The sequence below is a fragment of the Mus pahari genome, chromosome X (assembly GCF_900095145.1).
Source record: "Mus pahari chromosome X, PAHARI_EIJ_v1.1, whole genome shotgun sequence".
Classification (NCBI taxonomy): Eukaryota; Metazoa; Chordata; class Mammalia; order Rodentia; family Muridae; genus Mus; species Mus pahari.
Genome location: NC_034613.1, coordinates 93965822 through 93972946, shown reverse-complemented (window position 1 = coordinate 93972946; position 7125 = coordinate 93965822).

The window sequence follows — 7125 nt, the reverse complement described above, 5'->3', positions numbered from 1 at the left end:
TTAGGGTCACTGGTGAGCCTTCCAATTCTGGATTGTTGTTCATTCCAAATATAGTCAAGTTGACAACCAGGAATAGCCACTACACTCAATATTGAATGTTTATTGTGTATTTACCATTTGTACCCAGACTTTGTGTGGAGATGACAGTTACATGCCTGCCAGAAATCTCTCTCTTTTTAATGTTTATATCCGATATTCAACCTTATTTTCCAAAAATGAATAATGCAAGTTAAATTTTTTGTGAGTTTCATAAGAATTGCCAGTTCCTCCACAAACTATAGAGAATATAAACTATGATAAAGATACATGTCGCATAGCACTACAAGAATTACTGCAGGTGACTTTGATAAGATTTGTACATTTTAGCACCCTTACTTGGAATATTTCCAAGCCACTTCCTTGAGCCCCTTTTCTTTGTGTACTTCTTCAGGAATTTATAGCAGAAACTGGATTATAACCAGAAATCATCTTCACTTGGCAATATATACTCTGGAACCATTCCCCTCTTGTAGCAATTGTGAGAGTTGGAAAAAAATGTAAGTAGCTTTTCCTTAATGAAGTCTTACAGACCCCTGGACTACAAGCCAGTAAAGAAACATATTGGGTGTGTTTTATCCTTTTGGACTTTTAGTGAACATTTGTTTAACAACAGATGTCACTGTTTACTTGGTAAATATGAGTTCTTCTGCAAAATGAACAGCTAAATCAAAGTCCATTTTTGGAACTGTTTTCAATTTTTAGAAAGATTTCCTTTTATAATTTTGTAAACTTTATAGTTGCTGGTTTTCCAAAAGCAGAGTCTCAATTCACATGAAGTTACTATACTGAAGAAGTGCTATAATAGTAATCTCTCTCTCTCTCTCTCTCTCTCTCTCTCTCTCTCTCTCTCTCTCTCTCTCTCCTTCTGTGTGTGTGTGTGTGATATTGTTTCTGAAACCAAGTATGAAAAATATAAGAACACATTTACAATGGCTTTATTTTTACATGTATGAGAATCCATTCTCCTTCATTGTATAGTCAGATAAATGCTCATTCCCTTATTTAGAAGGTGAGAACCTTTAGATAGATAGACTCGATTATTTGCATTAGTTAGAAATCTAAGCATCAAGCCAGGTATGGGAGTATATGCCTTTAATCCCAACATTCAAAAGTCAGAGGGAGGTAGATATCTGTTATTTTGAGGCCACTATGGTCCATATAATGACTTTAAGGCCATCTAGGGCTACATAGTTAGGTCCTGTCCAAAATAAATAAATAAATAAATAAATAAATAAATAAATAAATAAATAAATAAATAAATAAATAAATGTAGAAAAGAAAGAAACAGAAAGAAATCCCAGAAATTATATATATTTCAAAATACCATTAATATTTGTTCAGATTCTAAACTCACTTAGGACTCTCAATTTAAAAATAATAGACTGATTTTATTAACTTATTGAAAATATTTGATCACTATTAAAAGCAGCAACAAGACAAGAGAACTAAAATAGAAAATTAGAAAATAGCAATTGGAGTGGACTCTGTTTCCTGCCATTGGATCTACTCCCCCCTACCTGGACTGAGTTGTTGGGCTTCAAGTCATCTACAGATTCAATGCAATCCCCATCAAAATTCCAACTCAATTCTTCACTGAGTTAGAAAGGGCAATTTGCAAATTCATCTAGAATAACAAAAAACCTAGGATAGCAAAAACTATTCTCAACAATAAAAGAGCCTCTGGTGGAATCACCATGCTTGATCTTAAGCTGTATTACAGAGCAAATGTGACAAAAACTGCATGGTACTGGTACAGACAGGTAGATCAATGGAATAGAATTGAAGATCCAGAAATGAATCCACACTTGATCTTTGTCAAGGGAGCTAAAACCACCCAGTGGATAAAAGACATCATTTTCAACAAATGGTGCTGGCACAACTGGCGGTTATCATGTAGAAGAATGTGAATTGATCCATTCTTATCTCCTTGTACAAAACTCAAGTTTAAGTGGATCAATGAACTCCACATGAAACCAGAGACACTGAAATTTATAGAGGAGAAAATGGGGAAAAGCCTCAAAGATATGAGCACAGGGGAAAATTCCTGAACAGAACAGCAATGGCTTGTTCTGTATGATCAATAATCGACAAATGGGACATCATACATTTGCAAAGCTTCTGTAAGGCAAAAGATACTGTCAATAAGACAAAAAGGGCACCAACAGATTAGGAAAGGATTTTTACCAATCCTAAATCTGATAGGGGACTAATATCCAATATATAGAAGGAACTCAAGAAGCTGGAATGCAGAAATTCAAATTATCTCAGTAAAAAATGGGGTATGGAGCTAAACAAAGAATTCTCACCTGAGGAATACTGAAGGACTGAGAAGCACCTGAAAAAAATTGTTTAACATCCTTAAACATCAGGGAAATGCAAATTGAAACAACCCTGAGATTCTACCTCACACTAGTCAGAATGGCTAAGATCAAAAATTCAGGTGACAGCAGATGCTCCTGAAGATGTGGAGAAAGAGGGACACTCCTCCATTCCTGGTGGGATTGCAAGCTTGTACGAATACTCTGGAAATCAGTCTGGAGGTTCCTCAGAAAGTTGGACATAGTACTACAGGAAGATCCAGCAATACCACTTCTGGGCATATACCCAGAAGATCTTCCAACTGGTAATAAGGACACATGCTCCACTATGTTCATAGCAGCCTTATTTATAATAGTCAGAAGCTAGAAAAAACACAGATGTGCCTCAATAGAGGAATGGATACAGTAAATGTGGTTCATTTACTCAATGGAGTACTACTCAGCTATTAAAAACAATGAATTTATGAAATTCTTGGGCAAAAAGATGTATTTGGAGGAAATCATCTTTAGTGAGTTAACCCAATCACAAAAGCAGTCACTTGATATGCACTCACTGATAAGTGGATATTAGCCCAGAAACTTAGAGTACCGAAGATACAATTTGCAAAACACAAGAAAATCAAGAAGAAGGAAGACCAATGTGTGGATAGTTCATTCCTACTTAGAATAGGGAACAAAATAACCATGGAAGGTGTTACAGAGACAAAGTTTGGAGCTAAGATGAAAGGATGGACCATCCAGAGACTACCCCACCTGGGGATGCATCCCATAGTCAGCCACCAAACACAGACACTATTGCATATGCCAGCAAGATTTTGCTGAAAGGACCCTGATATAGCTGTCCCGTGTGAGGCCATGCCAGTGCCTGGCAAATACAGAAGTGGATGCCCATTGTCATCTCTTGGATGGAACACAGGGTCCCAAATGGAGGAGCTAGAGAAAGTACCCAAGGAGCTGAAGGGGTCTGCAACCCTATAGGTGAAACAATAATATGAACTAACCAGTACCCCCAGAGCTCATGTCTCTAGCTGCATATGTAGCAGAAGATGGCCTAGTTGGCCATCTTAGGATGAGAGAGGCCCCTTGGTCTTGCAAAGTTTATATGTCCCAATACAGGGGAATGCCAGGGCCAAGACTTGGGAGTGGTGGTTATGGGAGCAGGGTGGGGGGGTGGTAAACGGGACTTTTGGGATAGCATTTAAAATGCAAATTAAGAAAATAATAAAAAAGAAAGGTGTAAAAAAGAAAATATCTAATAAAATTGAAAAAAATAATAATAGAAAAATTATTCTTAAAACTTATGTTGACTATTCCATTTAGAAAATATTAAACTTTTGGAGAAATTAAAGCTCAACCCATCCTTATATTAAAGACAAGAAATTGAAAATTACAAGCTTACTTCATCACTGCTATACCAATCAATATGTATAGATATGAAAGACCTAAATTAAACAACCTATCAACACATCTCAAAGAATTATAAAAGAAAGAAACCCCAAAGTTATTACAAAAAAAACTAAATAGCTCAGAGTATATGGGATGAAATTAAGAAACAATAGAAATGACCAATGAATGTATTTTAAATACATAAATGAAATAAACTTTAATGAGATCACAAAAAGCAGGGAAGACTCAAATAAAATCAGGTCAATGAGAAATCATTATACAAATATTGTAGAAACAGAACCATAAGAGACTATAATGAACATATGTGTCAATACATTAGATAAATTAAAATAAATTATTTTATATATAACATATCATGGTGAAGTAATAGAAAATATGAATAAAATAACAATAAAATGTATCCTTTATCAGAGAAAACTGAAATCAGGTGTTTTCATTTTGAAATCTTCCAAGTATTTAAAGATTAGCTAATTATTCTCAATTTCTTCCAAAAATTTGAGAAAAAAATGCTACCAAACTTATTTTGTGGAACAGAATTGCCCTGATGCCAAGCCAGATGAGAAGACAGAAGAAGAATTGGAGGAAGGTATAAATAAAGTGTTGATTAGTACTCAATTTAATCAACCATTAATTTGATTCCTTACCATGATCAAAAAAGACTTATGTGATTCAATAAGACACCCCTCATGAATGAAAAAAAAATTCAGTGGTACATGCAAACTTATGAGTTATAAACCATATTCACAGAATAAAGTATAAACAGTATATACTTACCTTAATAAGTGAAAGATCTTATCCGAAGCTGGACCCTGAATGCTACTATATGTACAGGACAAAAAGATGTGCCCCGTGGTGCAATAATTACAAGGCTGTTTTGGCAGGTAATAACTTCTTTTTGGATTAGATTTGAGCACTGCTTCACAGGAGGGAACTCATGTTTTTTTCAGTAAACATGATTAAAATCAATGCCTAAGAAGATAAATGCTCTAAGGGAGAACCAATTATTTTTTAAAAAATATTGTTGGTGTTGTTATTAAATGGCCTTCTAAATATTTATGTTTATATCCATAGATTAATCATGGATAAATATAGCATAATTTTCTCCCAAGGTTCAGGGAACATGATGGAAAAGGAAGCAGAAAGAATATAATATGAAGAGTTTTGTGAAATGCTGTCTGTTGAATATGACATAACTTCTGCACAGATGAATTCATAGCAACAGTTATCACCTACAGAAGATCTCCTGTACAAGATCAAGCAATATAAAATTGTCAGCAGTGTGTATGAAAAGACTCCTGAGGACTCACTCCTCCTAGCTGAAGGACTATTGTAAGTTGACTATGGAAAGAGTCAATTTTCTTTATAAGTGTGGCTGCTGCTAGGTTCCCCACATCTTAGTGGATGGTCCCACATTCATGTGCATATGAGCAGCAGTAACTGAACTCAGTGGGTTTCAAAAGGAAATAAAAATATCAAAACATAGGAACAAGTAGAAGGGTGCTTGCTGCCTCAGTCTTTTTCCTGCCATTGGATCCCTTCTCCCTACCTGAATTGCCTGGTTGGTTCTCGGTGGGAGAGAATAAGCTTAGTCCTCCTTTGACTAGATGTCCTAGGGTGGGTAGTACTCACAGGCAGTTTCTTTGTGGATAAAATAAAGGGGTAGTGGGGGGAGGAATTGTAAAGATTTAGAGGAGATGATGGAGATGGGGTAGTGCTTTGGGTGTAAATTTGATAAAAAATAAATTAGTGAAAATGGTTATTATTAAAAAGGGAAATTATAAAAGTAGGAGATGAAGTTGGGTGGGAGATATGATGGAGGGTAGTTGTTGGAGGAAGACTGAATTGGTAGGAATAATAGATTAATATTAATAAAGATACATTGCATGCATGTATGCAAATTTCAAAGAATAAAGAAAACTAAACAAAAATTAAATTTCAAAATTAGCATTGTATTAAGAAACCCAACAAATTATAACAATTAACACCATATTCCATAATATCCATTTAAATATTTCCTGATCCTGTAGTTGAAGCATTGTCATTAAAATACAATTTAGGCATTATTTGTTCTAAGTATTTATTTTAGGTTCAATTAAGTAGCATGTTCCTTAAGAAAAGTAATATTTATTATGGAATATGTGGTAATAGTTTTTTTAAGATCTTAAAATAATGATTTATTATAAAACAAAAACTAAAATTAGCAATAAGTCAGCAAGCAAAGAACACAAAATAAGTGTTACTGTTCATCAACTTGGGTTTATTTTGTTTTCTTTTAGCATCTAATTGGCCGTACTGTTTGATTTACTAGTGTTGCATCCTATGAATTCATGATGTATTCATGAAGGCTAGAATTGTCTTCATTTTTTTGAAATTTCTATTTTAGCTTTCAGTATGCAATGCTCTTCAGTTTTTCGCAGTAAAACCCCTTTTGTTATTGAGTCTAAGAAGGTACCTCTTTCTTTGTTGAAAACTGATGTTCGTTTTGGATCAGGGCTCATTGGGTCTGCTGAATACTGGAGTACAGATAGCGTCTGTGGGTTTGGAATTCTAGGTGATGTAGACTTGGGAAAAGAAAATAATGACTGCAGGGTAAAAGATTTTGATTTCAAACTTGCAGATTGTGGTGATGGTGGACCCAGTTTTTCTGTTGCCTGATTAATGTAAATCTTTCTAGATGAAGGAATTGAAAATCTTGATGATTGTGTATCAAAATGTCTTGGAGAAACTGAACGTTTTGATGAGTAAGCAGATTGACATCTTGCTGAATGTACTGATGCTTGTAAAAATGATTCAGATAATGGAAATGAACTTTGGTAAGCTTCTAGGGTTGAATGTCTTGGCAATGCTGAATTTGATGTCTTTGAATAGGTTGGACAAATGTATTTTGTTTGTGGTTGGTGTGAAAATCTTGGTGTTGATATAGCTGAAGGTCTTGGTGAATTCGAAGCCGAAAGCCTTGGTGATTGTGGAAATAATGTTTTTGAAGATAGATGCTCTAAAGATGATGGTGACTGTACAAAGGAAGTATGAATAAGTAGATCTGAATCTTTACCTTTTGTTTCAGTTCTTCTTAGGAGTACTGGAGAAGACATCAGTGGCATTCTTTCAATTATATTATCTTCTTCTGGTGAATTATCCTCTACTATTTCCAAACATTCAGGAGGTAGAGTGAGAAATGGAAACTCATTGTTGTCTTCTTCAGTAGTTTCAACACCCGTCTCAGGACTAGTCTCGAGGTAGTTGCAAAAATGTGTGGTTGCTGAAGTTCTCAAAACAGGTGATGGAAACTGTGTTTGAGAATGAACATTTGAAGCAGGGCATTCTGTATTTGAATCTTTTAACACAGTTAACCAATCATGAG